This window comes from Canis lupus, chromosome 10 (genome assembly GCF_003254725.2).
Source record: "Canis lupus dingo isolate Sandy chromosome 10, ASM325472v2, whole genome shotgun sequence".
NCBI classification, from domain to species: domain Eukaryota; kingdom Metazoa; phylum Chordata; class Mammalia; order Carnivora; family Canidae; genus Canis; species Canis lupus.
This window is the reverse complement of record NC_064252.1, coordinates 36473140-36495498: the sequence shown is the minus strand read 5'-3', so window position 1 is coordinate 36495498 and position 22359 is coordinate 36473140. Positions and strand designations below refer to the sequence as shown.

General features: G+C 39.7%; 1 protein-coding gene and 1 non-coding gene across 3 annotated transcripts in view; one reads left to right on the top strand and one right to left on the bottom strand.

Annotated features, from left to right (window-relative positions):
- Positions 1-582: 582 nt before the first annotated feature.
- Positions 583-20505, bottom strand: LOC118350026 (uncharacterized). Its single transcript, XR_007413527.1, has 4 exons — positions 20129-20505; positions 18428-18548; positions 17165-17229; positions 583-953 (listed from the first exon to the last, which is right to left on the bottom strand). It is a non-coding gene; the product is annotated as an uncharacterized LOC118350026 (transcript).
- Positions 20121-22359, top strand: part of SULT1C3 (sulfotransferase family 1C member 3) — a 34186-nt gene continuing 31947 nt past the window's right edge. For both annotated transcript variants that reach the window (XM_025462805.3, XM_035696110.2), the window contains exon 1: positions 20121-20310. The gene's annotated coding sequence lies outside the window, so the exon portion shown is untranslated. The remainder of the gene's footprint in view (positions 20311-22359) is intronic.

Here is a 22359-nt window from a genome sequence, read left to right as displayed (position 1 = left end):
CTAGAAAACAGGAGACTATGATAAATACACTGCCCTTTATCATATTGAGCAAGGAGGTGTGTATGGAATGTGAAGCTTATTAGCATTCAGTCTCTTTCCCCCAAGAGGTATGGCTAGTTTGGCATAGTAATAAAACATAACTTAAAATACTGATCTGCTCCAGCAAATGAAATGAGTAGAGAGAAGTGGCTGAGCATTGTGAGAATTTTTTTTTCCAAAATTTTTTTTAACTTTTATTTATTTATGATAGTCACAGAGAGAGAGAGAGAGAGGCAGAGACACAGGCAGAGGGAAAAGCAGGCTCCATGCACCCGGAGTCTGACTTGGGATTCGATCCCGGGTCTCCAGGATCGCGCCCTGGGCCAAAGGCAGACGCTAAACCACTGCGCCACCCAGGGATCCCAGAATTTTTTAAAATATATGTGTGCTGTTTTGTACATAACAGATAAAGCAAGAGCAATCATACGATGCATTTACGTGTATAATCTTTTTATTTATTTATTTTTTATTGGTGTTCAATTTACCAACATACAGAATAACCCCCAGTGCCCGTCACCCAGTCACTCCCACCCCCCGCCCTCCTCCCCTTCCACCACCCCTAGTTCGTTTCCCAGAGTTAGCAGTCTTTACGTTCTGTCTCCCTTTCTGATATTTCCCACACATTTCTTCTCCCTTCCCTTATATTCCCTTTCACTATTATTTATATTCCCCACATGAATGAGAACATATAATGTTTGTCCTTCTCCGACTGACTTACTTCACTCAGCATAACACCCTCCAGTTCCATCCACGTTGAAGCAAATGGTGGGTATTTGTCGTTTCTATTGGCTGAGTAATATTCCATTGTATACATAGACCACATCTTCTTTATCCATTCGTCTTTCGATGGACACCGAGGCTCCTCCCACAGTTTGGCTATTGTGGCCATTGCTGCTATAAACATCGTGTATAATCTAAAGTGTATTTCACAACAAAAGAGATAAATCTCATGAGTTCTCTTATTAAGAGAAGGGACAATGCGTAGGCATAGAGCTTTCAACTCCACTGTCATATTTATGGATATACAACTTGCAAAAGAAAAGAGTTGATAAATAGGTTTTATAATCACAATTTTAAATAGCAACCACTCCATGTATCTGATCTACAAACTGAGATTTGGGGTGAAAGCATGTGCATTGTCATTTCTCATAATTAGCTTGAGTCGCTCTAGTAATAAGTATAATCTCAGATTCACTATACATTTGGTGTTTCAACTATGCTTCAGTGAGGAGCTGACTTTTCATTTAACCAAGGAAAACTGTCCCATTTGAGGAGAAGCCACTGAGAGGGTTTATTGACCAGGAGCTGCCATCTGGGCAGAAGGCCTCAGAGAAACAGAGGCTGCAAGGAAAGTATCAAAAGGGAGGAATTTAGAGTTTTAAACTCAGAAATAAAACCAGAGAAATCTAAAAAGACACCTCAATCTCCATTTCAAAAGGTAATCAGGAACAACATACAGAGACTTCAATGCACAGAACAACATGTGCTTGTGATTGCTGCTCCATTTGATTGTAGTAGTGAGACAGTGCTTTGTTCCTCACCCCAAGCAAAAGAAAACCAGGAGGAGTATGTCCCATTCTCTAGCCAACTTAGAGGATGTCTTTAAGAAAGGAAAGCAAAAAAAAAAAAAAAAAAAAAAGGAAAGCAGCGAGGCTCCAGAGACTGCTATAAGAAGAGAGGATGGAGGGTGTCCTGGCTGGTTTCCCTATCAGGTATCACTGCCTCTACCAACCCTGTAACCCAAACCCCTAAAATACCCTCTCAGAGTATTTCCACTATAACTCCTTAAAGGCAGAGTAAAAATAGAGTCATCTATCATCTCTGAATTGGACTTAAAACCTGGTTACTGGAACTAGTAGACTTTGAAATCTGAGAAGTGAGAAGACATAATGAATAAAGAGCCCTGGGGACTAAGTCATGGTCCACATCCAAAGTAGACCTCAAAAAAGAAGAGACACTGAAGGAAAAATGAATCCAGTTTTCCTACTGGGAAATCATTTCTCTGCTAATTGAAAATCAATTGAATGGTATTAGTAAAAACATTTCCTGTGTTATCACTTGGACTCCTTGAATGCTCATTACCTGCTTTCTTCAAGGAGTGGATTATACCTGCATGGCCCTGCAGGTATTAAGGGTGCAGTACTGAGATTCAGGTGTGTGCCAGGGCTAATGTACTTGGGGCAAAGCATATTGGTTATGTGGTGCCAAGAACTGGGAAGAACTGAGAATCCCTTGATGAAATCCCTTGATGAGGGTATGAACAAAGTTGCCATGTACTTCTTGTTCATGGAGGGTTTGAGCTACTCTTTATCCTTCAGCACCATGTCTTGGCCGCAAGCTGGGGAGACCTAACAGAGTTGATAGATATGTGGATATGCTGGATCACCTCCCATAGAGGCTTCCCCAGGGATGTTCCCACCTGGAGTGTAGAAGAGGACCAGTTTTCCCACACTTTTCCCTCCAATGGGCCTTATCATCACCCCTTAGTTTTTGATAATCTGATAGCCAATAGATTTTACTCATTTTCATTTTGTGTGATTTGTTTTGTTATTGGTATTATGTACCATTCATGCTTTAGAGTTTTGTGTGTGGGAGGGGGGTTTGCAAGTATGCGTTTGTGTGTGTGTGTGTGTGTGTGTGTGACTGATTTCCCTGTTTCATACTATTGTTACCTCTATTGTTTTGAGGTGTTCATACTTTTTCTTACTGGTTTATAAGGTATGGATATGTTTATATATTATATATCTGCATGTATATGTATATATTTAATTTCTCCCAAAGTTCTTCATTTATATTTAACTTGGTTTATGCTTTTTTTGTCATGCAGATATTTTTCTATTTTCTCAAATTTTTAGGATTTGTAATCAAATCCTACATTTATTTCCTTTTATGGTTTTTGATATTCATTTCAAGATTAACAAGGCATTAGGGACACGTGGCTGGCTCAGTCAGTGGAGCATGCAACTTTTGATCTTGGGGTCATAAGTTTGAGCTCTACACGGGGTATAGAGATTACTTAAAAATAAAATCTTTTAAAAAAAAGAGAGAGAGATTTGGAAAGCATTCATCCATCTCTAAGGACACTTGCAGGTTAAATCTTAAATGTGTCCATAATCATATATAGCATGACGTAGGGATCTAAATTAATTTTTCCCCAATTTTCCAAACATTAACCAAGTAACACATTATTTCCCACTAATTTGAGATTCTACATTCTTTCTGAAGCGATGATTACATATATTCTCTTACACTAATCTGCTTATCTATGATAATGCCAACCTATAAGAATAAAATTATCACTTCCCTTATTTTTGTTTTATAAGTTGATTTAGAATATTTTTCAAAATTAAAGAAGTTGTAATTTCATTGAAACTGCATTATAGAATAATTTTATATTCTTGCTTAAATTAAATCTTCACTTTCACAAACAGAATATAATTGCACATATTTACATTTTATAGAATTTTCTTCCTCTAATAATTTTTATATTGATATGAACATATTTTGTGAATTTTTTTATTTTTCACTTTCTTTGTTGTCTTGAAAAGGATCTTCTTTCCTTTTTTGTTTTTAACTTTTTTCTTTAGTACTAGCATCAAAAAAAGTCATTGATTATATGCGTATATTTTATACATGGGTGTGCATGTGTGTGTATGTGCATGTGTGCATGCATATAGTGATCACTTTACCAAATTTTTGTTAGCTCTGTTTCTGGTTAGTTTTCTTAGGTTTTCTTTGTATGTCAGTATCTTCTGGGCACTCCCAGAAGTGGATATGAGGCAATAATTTGAATATAAATGGTTTCCCTGGTAGATGAGGAGATTCCCACCAGAAAAGTGGGTGTGATTCAGGGAGGGAGAGGGAGACCATGTGAGCTAGCCCAGATTCATAGAGGGCCACTAAATGAGCATGCCACAAAGAATCTCTAAGAAATCCTGAAAAGCACTGTTAAAGGAGGTCATAGAGAAGATGTGATTGCTGGTTGGCCCTGACAGTTGGAGTCTCCCAAGCTCTAGACATACTCCTCTCTGCCTCCAGTATATGGTACCAATTCTTTCATCAAGGTAATCAGGTTGATTACACCTGGCAACATAGTTATTCATTTTTGGCTACTGTTCCACAGTCATGAAGAGGCAAAACTGGCCAGGGCAATAACAATAACTTTAAATTTAGTTGTACTTTTATCAAGTCCCTTTCAGAAATGTTCTTCCTCTGGGGACTAGGAACTCTGGTCCAGCAGTCTGAAGTGGATGTTGTGAATCCTTTATGGTGGGCATTGTAGGAGACACAGACACAGAGGTCCACACACTTTATTCCCATGTGCATAGATCCATTCACATTGCTCTGCCCCAGATCTCCAAATTTCCAGTATTTAATCTTGCTCCTCCAAGACACTGGTCAACCTGTGGCCCATTTTATTCTGCCCAGAAGTCCGTGTATATTCTCAGCTCAGGACAGTTTTGCCTCCACACAAATGATGCTCAGAGCTCTGCTCACTGAGAATTCTTTACCTCATTATAGTCTTACACCATCCCAGTGATATGGAAATAGCCTATGACTGGATCTCAACAACATAAGGAACACACAGACTACAAATCCATCCTAATTCACATCTTTACTCCATCAGCTGGTCATATGGAACTCTTCACAAGGTGATAAGAATGAGCAGGAGAGAAGATGAGACGACAGAAGAAAGTGTTGAGAATCTATTCATGAAACTGATGCCTTCTGGATCTGCTCAGGTCTGATCCTAAATGTCCATTTCTAATAAACAATGGATTGCTGCTTATGCAACTTTATGATATGATGGGTCTGACAGTACCTAGTTCGTGGTGAGCAGTTCTGCCTTCATAGTCACTTGACCTTTCAAGAACTGGTGCTTATGAGGGGGGTACTTGACGGGATGAGCACTGGGTATTATTCTGTATGTTGGTAAATTGAACACCAATAAAAAATAAATTTATTTTAAAAATAAATAAATAAATAAATAAATAAATAAAGAACTGGTGCTTAATCTGCTACCACTGAGTATGCTGTGCCATGGGCTGGTCTTCAGATAACAGCTCTCTACTGTAAACAACAAGATCTTGCTCCAGAGCCATAGGAGTGTGCACTGTGGATTTCTTAGTGGGACTTACCAGAAGCTCCACAGAGCATCTTTATCTTCCCTGGAAACAAAGACTATTTTCCTCTTCTTCTAAAACAGTGGTTCTTAATTGGGAGTGAGTTCCCCTTCCCCCAGGGGATATTCAATAGTCTGGAGAAATTTTTGATTATCACAGCTGGGGAGACACTACTGACATCTAATGGGCAGAGGCTAGGGATGCTATTAAATACCCTACAGTGCATTCAGTGATCCTCCTTCCCCTCAAAATATCACATGGATTGAATTGAGAAAACCTGCTTCTTGGGGTATCATTTTGTAGCTGTGAGGGGTCATCCCAGCAGCAGCAGAGTAAGACTGGCTCCAGACCACCTTGTCAGGATGTTAAATTTGGAATCATGGGAGAGTGTCCTCATGATTTAACTCTTTTCTAGTTCTATAGCCTGCCCACCAGGCCCCAGTCAAACACACTTTATATCCACTCCCAAGTTATCTACCACTTCCTGGCCTCGTCCTTCAACGCTTCTTATGTACAATCCTTTTCCCCCAGAAACAGGATATACCTTTCCCAATTGAGCCATAATGTGACCAATTTTGTAATACCAGAGTGTTTCAGGAAAGTACAAAGACTTGAGGTTCTCAGGATATTCCAGGTCTGAGTTTCTATGCTTCCTGATATTAGCAAAGCCCTGTCACATCTGACACAGAGAACAAAGGCAAATAGATAAATGTAGATAAAATTACATTTCCTTACAACTTACAGCCTATTGACAAATACTTGAGACAGGCAGAGCATGACATTCTTCCAGGAACTCCCAACTCTCTTAATATTAATGTTTTGCTAGAGGCAAAAAACAATCTTAGCCTGACAATGGCAAGGCCTCTGGGATCCTTGTAAATCTTCTTTAATGTATGAAAATCCTTTTGGAAATTTCCTTTGCTTCTCCCCATCATCCCACCAACTTAATAGTATATAATCAATCCCTCTTCATAATCCTAAGGCCACTCTTTCTGTCCATGGGTCCTGTCCCCATGCTTAAATAAATAAATAAATAAATAACCTTTCTTGCACTGACAACATCTCAAGAATTCTTTCTTGATTGTTTGCTCCTGGACCTCACATCAAATCCCACCAACACCTGCACATTAAATCTGCCATGTCGTTCTGCCACACTCACGATTAAATCCTTAGTGTACTTTTCTGCAGTGTTCTTTCTAGAAAAGATAGATGGCAGTCTTTTTGAATGCTGCCAAGGAAGATGTCTTACTCCACAACAGGCCCTGAATTGGCAGCTGGCAAACTTGGGCCTTCACTCTATCCCTTCAGCATGTCACTGGCATTTAACAACAAACCACCAACCCTGTGGTCCTTAAAGTCACTACTGCCATTCGCAGTTGATGCTTGCATCTATCCAGAAAATCTACATATATTTTGAATTTCTCACATATGCAATCATTAACCACAAATGAATATGAGAAAAAAATCCCATTTACAATAGCAACAAAAAGTAAAATACTTAGGAATTAATATAATAAAAAGATAAATAACATGTTCATTATCAATAGAATATATCCAAAGAATATGATGTGATATATGTGGGCTAATGGCAGCTGTTTTTGTATAAACTTGTTGAATCAATATGGTTGTACACCTGAAACTAACATAACATTATGTGTCAGTTATACTCAAATATTAAATATATGTGTGTGTGTGTGTGTGTGTGTGTGTGTGTGACAATAATATATATCATGTTCTTGAAAGGCAAAACAATGTAAAAATGTTAATGGTACCAGCTGGGTGGCTCAGTGGTCAGGCATCTGCCTTTGGCTCAGGTTGTGATCCCAGGGTCCTAGGATCAAGTCCTGCAACAGACTCCCCACAGGGAGCCTGCTTCTCCCTCTGCCTATGTCTCTGCCTCTCTCTGTGTCTCTCATAAATAAATAGATAACATCTTTTTTTTTAAATGTATTATGAGCAACTATATGCCAACAAATTAGGCAATCTGGAAGCAATGGATGCATTACAGAAACACAGAAACTACTAAAACTAAAAAAAGAAGACATAGAGAACATGAAAACACCCCTAACCAGGAAGGAAATTGAAGTGGGAATCAAAAATCTCCCAACAAAAATCTCCCAACAAGGGACACCTGGGTGGCTCAGTGGTTGAGCATCTGCCTTTGGCTCAGGGCATGATCCTAGATTCCCAGGATTGAGTCCCACATCTGGCTCCTTGCATGGAGCCTCCTTTTTTCCTCTACCTACGTGTCTGCCTCTCTCTGTGTCTCTCATGAATAAATAAATTAAATCTTTTTTTAAAAAGTCTCCCAACAAACAAGATTCCAAAGCCAGATGGCTTCCCAGGATAATTGTACCAAATATTTATAGAAGAACTAATATCTATTCTTCTGAAGCTGTTTCAAAAAATAGAAATGGAGGGAAAACTTCTAGACTCTTTCTATGAGGCCAGCATTACCCTGATCCCAAAAACCAAAAGACCCACTAAAAAAGAAAATTACAGACCAATATCTTGAAGAACATGGATGCAAAAATTCTCATCAAGATACTAGCCAATAGGATCCAACAGTATATTAAGAGGATTATTCATCATGACCAAGTTGGATTTATCCCCGGAATGCAAAGGGGGTTCAACATTGATAAAACAATCAACGTGATAGATCACATCAATAAAAGAAAAGACAAGGGCAGCCCAGGTGGCTCAGTGGTTTAGCGCCGCCTTCAGCCCAGGGCGTGATCCTGGAGACCCAGGATCGAGTCCCACATCAGGCTCCCTGCATGGAGTCTGCTTCTCCCTCGGCCCGTGTCTCTGCCTCCGTGTGTGTGTGTGTGTGTGTGTGTGTGTCTTTCATTAATAAATAAATAAAATCAGAAAGAAAGAAAGAAAGAAAGAAAGAAAGAAAGAAAGAAAGAAAGAAAGAAAGAAAAAGACAAGAACCATATGATCCTCTCAATAGATGCAGAGAAAGGGATCCCTGGGTGGCGCAGTGGTTTGGCGCCTGCCTTTGGCCCAGGGCGCGATCCTGGAGACCCGGGATCGAATCCCACATCAGGCTCCGGGTGCATGGAGCCTGCTTCTCCCTCTGCCTGTGTCTCTACCTCTCTCTCTCTCTCTCTCTGTGACTATCATAAATAAATAAAAATTAAAAAAAAAATAAAAATAAAAAAGACTGTCTGTTAAAAAAAAAAATAGATGCAGAGAAAGCATTTGAACAAAATATAGCATCCATTCTTGATTAAAGCACTTCAAAGTATAGAGATAGAGGGAACATACCTCAATATCATAAAAGCCATCTATGAAAAGCCCACAGTGAATATCATTCTCAATAGGGAAAAACTGAGAGCTTTCCCCCTAAGATCAGGAACATGACAGAGATGTCCACTTTCACCACTATTGTTCAACACAGTACTAGAAGTCCTAGCCTCAGCAATCAGATAGCAAAAAGAAATAAAAGGCATTCAAACTGGCAAAGAAGAAGTCCAAATCTCCCTCTTCGCAGATGACATGATACTGTATGTAGAAAACCCAAAAGACTCCACCCCAAGATTGCTAGAACTCAAATAGCAATTCAGCCCTGTGGCAGGATACAAAATCAATCCATAGAAATCAGTAGCATTTCTATACACTGACAATGAGACTGAAGAGAAATTAACAATCCCATTTACAATCCCATTTACAATTGCACCAAAAACCATAAGATACCTAGGAATAAACCTAACCAAAGAGGTAAAGGATCTATAGCTAAAAACTACAGAACACATCTTAATGAAATTGAGGAAGACACAAAGAAATGGAAAAACGTAAAAAAAATAAATAAATAAATAAATAATAAAAAATAAATAAAAATAAATAAAAAAAAAGAAATGGAAAAACGTTCCATGCTCATGGATTAGAAGAATAAATATTGTGAAAATGTCCATGCTACCCAGGCAATATACATGTTCAAGGCAATCCCTAACAAAATACCATGGACTTTCTTCTCAGAGTGGGAACAAATAATCTTAAGATTTGTAAGGAATCAGAAAAGACCCCCAATAGCCAGAGGAATATTGAAAAAAGAAAACCAATGCCGAGGGCATCACAAGGCTGGATTTCAAACTGTATTCCAAAGCTGTGATCATCAAGACAGTGTGGTACTGGCACAAAAACAGACACATAGATCAATGGAACAGAATAGAGAACCCAAAAATGGGCCCTCAATTCTATGGTCAACTAATAGTCAACAAAGCAGGAAAGAATATCCACTGGAAAAAGGACAGTGTCTTTAAGAAATGGTGCTGAGGAAATTGGACAGCCACGTGCAGAAGAATGAAACTGGAACTTTCTCTTACCATACACAAAGATAAGCTCAAAATGGTTGAAAGATCTAAATGTGAGACAAGAATCCATCAAAATCCTAGAGGAGAACACAGGCAACACCCTTTTTGAACTTGGACATATAACTTCTTACAAGATATATCTATGAAGGCAAAGGAAACAAAAGCAAAAATGAACTATTGTGACTTAATCAGGATAAAAAGCTTCTGCACAGCAAAAGAAACTGTCAACAAAACTAAAAGACAACCTACGAATGGGAGAAGATATTTGCAAATAACGTATCAGACAAAGGGCTAGTATCCAAGATCTATAAGGACCTTATTAAACTCAACATCCAAGAAACAAAAAATACAATCATGAACTGGGCAGAAGATATGAACAGAAATTTCACCAAAGAACACATACACATAGCCAACAAGCACATGAGAAAATGCTCTGCATCATGCCATCAGGGAAATACAAATCAAAACTACAATGAGATACCACTTCACACCAATGAGAATGGCAAAAGTTAACAAGACAGGAAACAACAAATGTTGGAGAGGATGTGGAAAAAGAGGGAACCATCTTACACTGTTGGTGCAGTCACTCTGGAAAACAGTGTGGAGGTTCCTCAAAAAGTCAAAAATAGAGCTACTATATGACCCAGCAATTGCACTACTGAGTATTTACCCCAAAGATACAGAAGCAGTGAAATGCCAGAACACCTGCACCCCAATGTTCATAGCAGAAATGTCCACAATAGCCAAACTGTGGAAGGAGCCTCAAAGTCCTTCAACAGATGAATGGATAAAGAAGAGATGGTCTATATATACAATGGAATATTACTCAGCCATTAGAAAGGACAAAGGCCCACCATTTGCTTCGACATGGATGGAACTGGAGGGTACTATGCTGAGTGAAGTAAGTCAATCAGAGAAGGACAATCATCGTGTGGTTTCACTCATATGGGGAATATAAGAAATAATGAAAGGGATTATAAGGGAAAGGATGGGAACCTACTGGGAAAAATTAGAGAGGGAGACAAACCATGAGGGACTCCTAACTCTGGGAAATAAACAAAGGGTTGCAGAAGGGGAAGTGCATGGGGGTTGGGTAACTGGGTGATGGACACTGAGGAGGGCATTTGATGGGATGAGCACTGGATGTTATACTATATATTGGCCAACTGAACTTAAATAAAAACAAATATAAGAAAATTAATTAATTAATTAATTAATTTAGAAAACAAAAAATAGAAATGGAAGAAAAACTTCTAAACTCTTTCTATGAGACCAGCATTACCTTGATCCCAAACTGGACAAGATACCATCAAAAAAATTACAGAATAATATCCCTGATGAACATGGATACCAAATTCTCACCAAGATACTAGCCAATAGGATCCAGGAGTACATTAAAGGATTATTCACCATGACCAAGTGGGATTTATTCCTCGGCTGCAGGGACGGTTCAACATCTACAAATCAATCAATATGCTACACCACATTAATAAAAGAAAGGATAAGAATCATATGATCTTCTTAATAGATGTAGAAAAAGCATTTGACAAAATAGTGTCCTTTCTGGATTAAAACCCTCCACAATGTATAAGTAAAGGGAACATATCTCAATATCATAAAAGCCATCTATGAAAAACCCACAGCTAATATCATCTTCAATGGAGAAAAAGTTTAGAGCTTTTCCTCTAAGGTTAGGAACACAACAGGGATGTCCACTCTCACCACTGTTATTCAACATAGTACTGGAAGTCCTGGCCTCAGCAATCAGAAAACAACAAGAAATAAAAAGAATCCAAATCAGCAAATAAGTCAACTTTCACTCTTCATAGAAGACATGATACTCTAGGTAGAAAACTCCAAAGACTCCACCCCAAAATTGTTAGAACTCATACAGCAATTCAGCAATGTCACAGGATATAAAATCAACACATAAAAATCAGTTGCATTTTATACACTAACAATGAGATAAAAGAAAGAGAAATCAAGGAATTGATCCCATTTACAACTACACCAAAAACCATGTAATATCTAGGAATAAACCTAACCAAAGAGGTAAAAGATATATACTCTGAAAACTGTAGAACACTTATGAAAGAAACTGAGGGAGACCCAGAGAGATGAAAAAATATTCCATGCTCATGGATTGGAAGAACAAATATTGTTAAAATGTCTATGCTAGGGAAGCCTGGGTGGCTCAGCGGTTTAGTGCTGCCTTCAGCCCAGGGCATGATCCTGGAGACTCAGAATCAAGTCCCACATCAGGCTCCCTGCATGGAGCCTGCTTCTCCCTCTGCCTGTCTCTCTCTCTCTCTCTCTCTCTCTCTCATAAATAAATAAATCTTTTTAAAAAAATCTATGCTATCCAAAGCAGTCTACATGTACATTCAATGCTATCCCTACCAAAATAACACTAGCATTTTTCACAGAGCTGGAACAAAGAATTCAGAAATTTGTATAAACCAGAAAAGATCCTTAATAGCCAGTTATGTTGAAAAAGAAAACCAAAGATGGAGGCATCACAATTGCAGACTGCAAGCTCTACTACAAAGCTATAATCCTCAAGACAGTACGGCACTGACACAAAAACAGACACATTGATCAATGGAAGAGAACCCAGAAATGGACCCTCAATTCTATGGTCAACTAATCTTTGACAAAATAGGAAAGAATATCCAACTGAAAAAAGACAGTCTCTTCAACAAATGGTATTGGGACAACTGTTCAGCTACATGAGAAGATGAAACTGGACCATTTCCTTACTGCATACACAAAAATAAATTCAAAATAGATGAAAGACCTGTGAGACAGGAATCCATCAAAATCCTAGAGAACACAGGCAACGACCTCTTGGACCTCAGCTACAGCAGCTCCTTGCTAGACATGTGTCCAGAGGCAAAGGAAAAAAAACAAAAATGAACTATTGGGACTTAATCTGAATAAAAAACTTTTGCATGGCAAAGGAAACAATCGACAAAGCTAACAGACAACACACAGAATGGGAGAAGATTTTTGCAAATGTCATATCAGATAAAAGGCTAGTATCGAAAATCTATAAAGAACTTATGAAACTTACCACCCAAACAACAAAAAATCCAGTCAAGAAACGGGCAGAAGACATGAACTGACATTTCTCCAAAAAAGACATACAAATGGCTGACAGACAAATGAAAAAATGCTCCACAATGCATTTGAAGCATTGCTCATCATCAGGAAAATACAAATCAAAACCACAATGAGATACCATCTCACACATATCGGAATAGCTAAAATTAACAATTCAGGAAACAGCAGATGTTGACTAGGATGTAGAGAAAGGGGAACCCTCTTACACTGTTGGTGGGAATGCAAACTGGTGCAGCCACTCTGGAAAACAATATGGAGGGTCCTCTAGAAGTCAAAAATAGAGCTACCCTAGGACCCAGCAATTGCACAGGTATTTATTCCACAGAATACAAAAAGAGTGATTTGAAGGGGAACATGCACCCCAATGCTTATAGCATCAATGCACACAATGGCTAAAATATGGAAAAAGCCCAGAAGCCCAGGGACAGATGAATGGATAAAGAAGAAGTGGTATATATGTGCAACGGAATATCACTCAGCCATCAAAAAGAATGAAATCTTGCCATCTGCAATGACATGGATGGAACTAGAGGGTTTAATGCCAAGCAAAGTAAGTCAGTTAGAGAAAACCAAATACTATATGACTTCATTCATAGTGGAATTTAAATAACAAAATATTTGAACATAGGGGAAAGGAAGGAATATAAAATAAGATAAAAATGGAGAGGGAGGCAAACAATAAAAGACTCTTAACTATAGGGAATAAACTGAGGGTTACTGTGGGGAGGTTAGCAGTGGAATGGGGTGTCTGAATTAGAGGCATTAGGGAGAGCACTTGATGTGGTGAGCTCTGTGTGTTATATACATGAGTCACTGAACTCACTGAACTCTACCCTGAAGGAAGTAATGAAGTATATGTTAACTAACTTGAATTTAAATTTAAAAAAATCAGGGGCTAACACTTGAACCAAATAAGGCTGACATCTTACCAAAGTCTTCCCATTAAATGAATAGATTCCAGGGGGAGCTGGGTGGCTCAGTTGGTTAAGCATTTGCTTAACCAGTGCTCAGTTGGTTAAGCATCTGCCTTCAGCTCAGGTTATAATCCCAGGGTCCTGGGTTTGAGCCCCATATCAGGCTCCCTGTTCAGCAGGGAGCCTGCTTCTCCCTCTCCCTCTGCCTGCAGCTCACCCTGCTTGTGCATGCTCATGCTCTCTCTCTCTCTCTCAAATAAATAAATAATCTTTAAAAAAAATTGTTTAAATAAAATAAAATGAATAGATTCCTAATGAATCAATGATTTAAAAGCAAAAAGAAATTAAAGAATTACTTTGAATCTCAGAATAAAGAAGCTCTTGCAAAGCAGAGCACAAAACCCAGAAGCCATAAAGGAAAATATTGACAAATTTAAGTATGGATATATTTATATACATTAACTACCAGAGAAACAGGCCACAAAGTTAAAAGACAAATGATAACTGGGGTATTGAAATACATGTGCAAATATTTGGTTTCTTATATGTAAATGGCTTCTATTCAAACAGGGTACGTTTCTCCTCATAAACTAATAAATATCACAATGTTGGAGAATACCCAGTGCAGAAGGGGTATGAGGAAGCAGATAGATGCTCATCCTGTAGTGGGAGTGTACTTCTTTTCTTGGAGGAAATTTGACTGTATCTATCAAAACTTTAAATGTACATTTCCCTGCCCTACAATTTTGCAGTGCAGATCTGATCATGAAACTTTCCAAAACGTATGTCCAGAAAAACTCTCTACAGCCTAGGGGACTGCTTAAATAAACTATAAGTGTATCTTTCCAATGGAATAGAGTAGTCACGCAAAAGAGTGAATGAGAAGGAACATCTGTAGGCACTCAAATCAAAAGCTACATGAGCTTTACTAAGCTTAGAAAAGCAAGATACAGGGGCACCTGAGGGACTCAGTCAGTTAAGGGTCTGACTTTTGATTTTGGCTCAGGTCATGACCTCAGAGTCATGAGGTCAAGCTCCAGGTTGGGTTCCATGCTCAGTGGGGAGTGTGCTGGAGATTCTCTCTCCCTCTCCCTCTGCCCCTCCCCCCTAATAAATAAAATTGTTTTAAAAAGCAAAGTACAGAGCAGTGTGTTTAGGATGATCTCTTCTGGATAAACAAGATAAAATAGAGAAATAAAACAGAGGTGATTGATAGATAAAGGATAAAAAATAGATAGTACACCTACACACATATTTGTGTAACCTTTTATTGGAAAGATACATTAGAAAACATTGACAATTGTTTACCTTTGGAAAAAAGAGCTGAGAGTAGAAACAGAGGGAAGAAAGACTACTTTCCAACCTATCTTGTCTTTGTGTTTTTTTGTTTTTGTTTTTAAATATTTTATTTATTTATTCATGAGAGACACAGAGAGAGACAGAGAGAGACAGAGAGAAAAGCAGAGACACAGGCAGAGGGAGAAGCAGGCTCCATGCAGGGAGCCTGACGTGGGACCCGATCCGGGTCTCCAGGATCAAGCCCTGGGCTGAAGGCGGCGCTAAACCGCTGAGCCACTGGGGCTGCCCCATGCCTTTGTGTTTTTAAATTTTTTCTTACTTTCAGTTTTGAATTAATGTTAACAAGTTAATAGGTCATGGAATTATGTTAACTTTGATTTTCTTCCTATACTTTAGAGATTTTTTTGAACTGAATAAATACCATTAGTTTTAAGCCCATCAAGCCATCAGGTTTCTTTAAAAAAAAAAAAAATTTACTTATTCATGAGAGACACACACAGAGAGGAAGAGACATAGGCAGAGAGAGAAGTAGGCTCCCTCCAGGGAGCCTGATGTGGGACTCAGTCCCAGGACCCTGGGATCACGACCTGAGCTAAAGGCAGATGCTCAACCGCTGAGCCATCCAGGTGTCCCAAGCCATCAAGTTTCTATATAAATGTAGTTATTCATTCAGTAAATACATACAGATTGGCTACAATGTGCCAGGCACTGTTCAGTGACTGGGGACACAGAGTCATCAAGTCACATCTCTGCTTTTGAGAAGCTTATGATCTTTTTGGTGAGAGAGATGCTCATTCAGAGATTTACTGACAACATTATATCACGAAGTGTCATGGAGGTTCAGATCAAGGGATGACCCTACATCTCCTGTTCACCCAGGAAACAACAAGTTTAAATCCATTATCCTGTGAGAATTGCTAAAATTAAACCCTTTACTCCACTAGGTGATAGATTATACAGTCACCTGAGGAGAGGGGCAAAAAACAGTGTAGAGCAGGGGACAGAGGTCAAGGAGGACCACCACAGGTCAAGCTTACCACCAAGGAGGTGAGAAGCTTCAGCTGAGTCTTGAGGAATATCCATAGTAGCTTGCTGGGCTGATACACAAAATACCATAGACTGAGTGATTCAAACAACAGAATTTATCTTCTCATAGTTCTGGAGGTTAGAAATCCAAGATCAAGGTGTTGCCAGGTTTGGTTTCTCCTGAGGCGTCTCTCCTTGGCTTACAAATTGCTGCCATCTTGCTGTGTCCTCACATGGTCTCTCCGTGTGCTCTCTGCCCTAATCAACCCTCTTATAAGGACATGAGTCAGACTAGATTAGAGTCCACCCTAACGACTTCACTTTAACTACTCAAAGACCTCATCTCCAAATATACATTCTGAAATACTAAGGTTTAGGACTTCAAGATAAGAATTTAGGGAAACACAATTCAACTCATAACAAGATCCTGGCCAAAAGCTAAGTTGGGAGGTAGTCCAGGCAAAGGCAACTGTAACTTGCTAAAGATTGCAATGGAAGTATCATTTTCTCTTGACCTTTAACAAATGTGTCTGAATTTCTTTCTAGACTCTCTTTTGAGCTGACTAGTTCCCAGCTACACGTTCCAAGAATGGTTACAAGCTGAGGGCCAGACACTCCAAGCCACTCAGGAGAGACTAGTTGCACTCATTTTCCTACTTGGTTAGGAAAAAGTCCTAACTATAGCTTTGCTGGGAAAAGTCTCCATGTCAGTCATGAGTTTCCAAGCAGCCAAGCCTGATTTGGTTCCAGTTCAACTCCGGAGCGAGATTCACATGCTTTTGCCCCACCCAGCCTCCTAACTTGGCAATCATGAGTCTTCCCTTAAGGAGACGTGAATTCTCTGAAAATACCAACGCCCCAGCATGCCTAGCTGGCTCAGCGGTTGGGCCGGCCTTTGGCCCAGGGTGGGATCCCCAGTTGCTGGATCAAGTCCCACATCAGGCTCCTTGAGAGGAACCTGCTTCTCCCTCTGCCTGTGTCTCTGCCTCTCTCTGTATATGTCTCTCATGAATAGATAAATAAAATATTTAAAATACCAACATCCCGTAGAACACCTTCAGGACCCATCTCAACTAACTCCCTCTCTATACACTGTCCTGTGACCTCCTATCCCAACCAGGACAAAGAACAGACTCTGGGGACATGCAGATGGGTCATGGCCCCTATCTCAGGAAGTTCATTAATTAAAGAAGAATCTATTAAAGAAATACACATTGAGGTAGTAAGTTTCCCGGGCGTGGGACTCCATCACTAGAAAAGTTTACTTTTCTCCCCTAAAATTTTTTGTTTTGTTTCATTTTGGTCTCAAATACAAACTTACCTAAAATTATAGTCCTATCCCTTTCTGAAAGTTGAGTTTCACTCAACTGCATTTTTCTTCTTCACCTGGAAGGAAGGAAGAAGTCAGTGGGCAGCCAGGACAAGCCCATTATCCACAGATCAAATGTGTTCACAGGCTCCAACATGCCCTCTACTTCCTCATAATCAGGTAAATAATTCTTTAATCCTCTTGTTTTTAAGCCCACCAATGATGAAATCATGTGATATCTCACAAGTAACTAGTGAGTCTAACTTTCTATGAAAATGCTTCTTTTGTGGACAGAAATTAATTCAGGTGTCCAAATAGTAAGTCAATACACCCCAACAGGTGTGTTCACTAAAAAGGTGCCAACAGGTAAGGCAGCTGGGATCTGTGACTGGTTTTTTTCCCCATGGATGCCACAGGTCTGTAATAGCATTAACCAGAGTACATGTTCCCATAACTGTTGCCAAAACCTATACTCCAGAATGAGTCTATAAAGTGAACGCCTTTGTAACATTATTCCAAAGCTGAACAAATTCCAATAAGTAATTATGTGACTGCAGAAGAGTTTCTGAAATTCTCTTCCTCTTTGGCATTCCTGTGTCCTACCAACCATTTTCCAACAGCAGTCAGTGTGCTCCCTGTCTGGTGTAAATCACAGCTCTGGTTTTTAGCAAGGGACTCAAACCCTTCAAAGGGGTCCTCTTAATTTAGAATAAAACCCACACTTGCTTTCAGTCCCAAAATCTGCTTAACCTGATCACCATCTACTTTTTGATCTTGCCCCAGGTCAGTACACTGGAGCCTTCTATTGGCTCAGAAGCAGGTAATGCCCTGAGTCTTAGGACCTGCTGCTCTGTCGGCCTGCTATTCCCTTGTCAAGGCTCTTGGCTAGCCTGGCTTCCTTCCCGCCTGAATTCCACCACCTCCAAGAGCACTTCCATGACTCTCAGCTCTTTATCATGTCATGACCTCATTGCTCTTTATCATGGCTTTTCTTATTTCTTCATAGCATAGCACCTGCTACAATCTTGTTTATCATTTTGTTGTTATCTGTCTCCCTGTACCAGATGTGAAGCTTCATCGCATTCAGGAGATGCCTAGCATATGGAAGTTATTTAGTAACTATCTGTTGGACAATGGATCGATGCATGGATGGACAAATAAGGACCATTTATCTACCTAAGAGTTCAGACAAAAGACTCCATAGTTTTCTAGTTCTGAACTATCTAAGTTCCTATACTCTGTATTTCCCTACATGGTACCCACAAACCCACTTACTATTTAAATTATTATAGTCCAGATGTGAACAGCAGTCCAGCCTTCGCTGGTCACTTCTCCCTGAGGATTCATTCTGCCATCCTTCCCATTGGCTAGTTCAGTTAGAAGTCCTGAGGCATTTCTACATGGGTAGCAGAAGCAATTATTAAGTTTTATTTGTGGTTCACAATTGAACACATCATCCAGATAACTGTGATTTAAGTTCTGGGTGTGGGCCTCAAGAGTTGATGAATATTAACAGTGTTGTTGAAAGTTCAGAACATAAAATTTCCAGAAATTGCCAATCCTTGTAAAGAGAGGTATATGATTTCTACCGTCTCACTCTTTTCTCCCCAGAACAAACAGAAACAAACAGATTTCATAAACTGAAATCAAATATATAGTATATTAGAATTTAGTTTTATAGTTCAGAGCAAGGATCTTCAGTAAACACTTGGCTTACCTATCTTAGTAGGTAAGATAATTGGTTTAACATATAGAACCTTAAAGTATGGTTTATTTAGACAGTTATGTTTACCACTCTAATTTCATAATCTAATCTAATTTTATAACATAAAGTCATTGCTTGAAAATGTGGAGAATTCAATGGATCTAATATATCCCATTCTGTCTGTTCAATGTGAGCATCTTGGCACTGAACTGTAATGATCACCTTTACACTTGAAACTTCTCTTTCCACTGTGGTAAGAACAGTATAGTGACCAAGAAGCTTTGAACCTCAACTTCCTGGCCAAAGATAGGATTCTGGGGGGTTATTTAAGCTCTGTTAGACTTAGGTTCCTTATCTGTAAAATAGGAAAAACGATAGTATCTCTCTGGCATGATTATGGTCAGAACTTTAAAATTATAATAATACAAGTAAAGCACTTCGAAATTGAGCCTAATATATATTAGCCTTTAATAAGTGTTAGCTCCTTATTGTTTGACTTAATTCATTTGGGGGTTCAGTTTCCTTACACGGTAATTTCTGTAAGTGGGCAAATATTAAGTTTTGAAAATATCAGAAAAAATGCAATTTAAACTGAGTGAAATAAAATCAGAAACAAATGTAGCTATCACTTTGTGAAGTAAATAAAAGCAAAGAGATTTTTTTAAATGTGTAAGATAACCCTGCAGTGTGTCCAGAAGGATATTTTATGACTATAGAATTGTGTGAGGCACCCAGGGAGTCCAATGAAACAAACAAAACAAAATAAAAATGCTTAGTTTGCAATTATCAATGAATGGAATTCTAAACAAAGAAAATCCACTGCATTTTTAACTTTTGGCATATCCTATCAGAGCATTATGTACACTATAAACCAGGGATGGCAAATAGGTTTCATCTTTTAGCCTACTACTATCAATGGCAAGTAATGGAAGTGACTCTTTGGAACATTGTTTAAGGAGGATTCTGAGGACACATCAGAGTTCATTGGAAAGAATTCCTTCATCAGTTTTCAAAGTACACTACAAGTACAGGAGGAAAAGTGACACTGTGCATGCCACAAAATTACTCCTCCTTATAATTCCAAATTTGCAATTCCAAAATAGTTTGCCAGTGTCAGAAAATGTATAGTCACAAAGCAAAAACAGTTTGGAACCAAAGGTCTGTGTTGTCAGTGAGATCTGCTGGAGATAATCACCAGAGCTTTCATTGGTTATTTCCTTCACCACCTCTTTCCATTGTGAAGCATAGATATAGCCTGATCCTTGACCTACCTTAAGCAGATCCTATATCAAGGGAACCAAGGCACAGGATCAATGTAAGTCCTGCTCCACCGGCCCTCCTGATCTGTGGCACACTTCTGAAGCTTTGAAATCACAAAGCATCCTGGAGAAAACACCTAAAGCAAACAGAAAGGAAAGATCAAGGTCTCATTAAACTACTCAGCTGGAATCTTGTGAGTATTTCCTGAAAGTCCTTATATGAAATCACCAGATTAGTTTCCCTCTAGAACAGAGAGCAAGGTCGGGAAGATGGGAAAAAAGTCTCTTAAGCTCATAAAGGAAAAATAGGGGATCCCTGGGTGGCACAGCATTTTGGCGCCTGCCTTTGGCCCAGGGCGCGATCCTGGAGACCCGGGATCGAATCCCACATCGGGCTCCCGGTGCATGGAGCCTGCTTCTCCCTCTGCCTGTGTCTCTGCCTCTCTCTCTCTCTCTGTAACTATCATAAATAAATAAAAAAATTTAAAAAAAAAAAAAGGAAAAATATGTTTTTCAAAGATCTGAAGGAGAAAACAATTTTAGTCCCATATTCCCAAGGCCTCTGTCCATTGATCATATGGTGGCCTTACTGAATTAAAGTATAACTCTTTCCTCAAAGTTAAGTTAAATTCCCCCTGAGCATACTATTGCTAGGTCCTTTGCCTCCTCCAGGTGGGAGACACTACTGCTCCACCTCCATGGAGTAAGGCTTCCAATCTGAGTCTGTCAGATAACTGTGGCCATCCTTTAAAAAAAAAAAAAAAAAATGAGAGACACGGAGACAGAGAGAGAGAGGCAGAGACACAGGCAGAGGGAGAAGCAGGCTCCATGCAAGGAGCCCGACGATCCCAGGTCTCCAGGATCACACTCCAGGCTGAAGGCGGCACTAAACTGCTAAGCCACCTGGGCTGCCCAACTGTGGCCATCCTAAAACAGGGGTCAGACCAACCAAGGACAGTCAGATCCCAGGTTCTCTGCCAAGAGTATCATCCTTGAGCCAGATTTCCCTGCTTGTTCACTGCAAGTTGTTTTGAAAAAAAAAAAAAAATCAGGTTCACTGCAAGTTGTTCTGAAAAAAAGGTTCAGCCCAGGCAACTGCAGACACTTTGCTCTGACCTTCTGGAATCACAGAAGGCCCAGAAAGTTCTTTATCAGGAGACTGGAAGGGCAATGGGCAGAAGGAGAGTCCCAGGCATAGAGGAACTTCTGCCCAGGTAGTCGCGACATTCCAAAGCCACAGGAGAAACAGGAGTCGGAGGTTGTACAAGGCATTTTATATTACCTATATCTTGCATAAACCAGGCTCAGAGGTTCTCTGAAAGTTTCACCCTTTACTTCAGTTGACCTGTTACTGAAGCTTCCCACCCCCACCCCAAGATGCCAGAACTTGGGTGGTGAGGACAATCCCTGTGTGCCCAGCATGATTAAGTCAGCAGATTACCCTGTCACCTTCCAGAGCTGAACCTCTCCCTCAAGTGGGCACTCATAGTGTCCTAGAGGGACCTGCCCCCCGCCCCGTAACCTCCTGAAAGCTGCTCTACAGGGCAGTGTGGGCTCCTGAGCCCTTCACCCTGCGTTGGAGCCCCACAAAAGTGCGTGAGGATGTAGTAAAATAGATGCATAGGGAAGCAAGATGCATCCCTGGCCCAGCAGAACACATTCACATTCCACCAGGACAGAGCACCAGCCCCAGAGGTCTGTCGGGGCACTCAAAGGCTAGTGTCCTGGGCAAATCTTGTCACACGCAAACCTTCATTGCCTTAGCTGTGATCAAGGTTGTATCCAAAGGATCTGAAATTCCCTTGGGAACCAGGATGAAAGTTCCACCTTCACCGTGTACAGAAGAGCTGACCCCATGCCAATTCCCTTTTCCCACAAGGAAATCTATAGGCTGGGACTTTGTCTGTAAGTAGCAGTAATGATGATGTACAGTTGGGGTTAGGGGTGGGCAGAAGGCAAGCTGTGATTCGAGAAGAAAAAGATGATTCTTCCTGTTTGATGGGTGGATAAACAATTTCAAAGTCATTTAATGACAAGAATAAAAATCAGGCTCTCACCCTGTGCCAGTTATCAGACCAGCACTAGAGGCACCAAAATGAATAGAATGTTTCCTGGACTGGGAAGTTGAAATGAGTTTGTTTATAGACTTCCAAGGCAAAGTTTGTTTTTGTATGCCATGGAAATTGTTTTCACCAAACTTAATGTGTTTAGATGACCTTTAATTCAGGAAAGAATTTTATTTT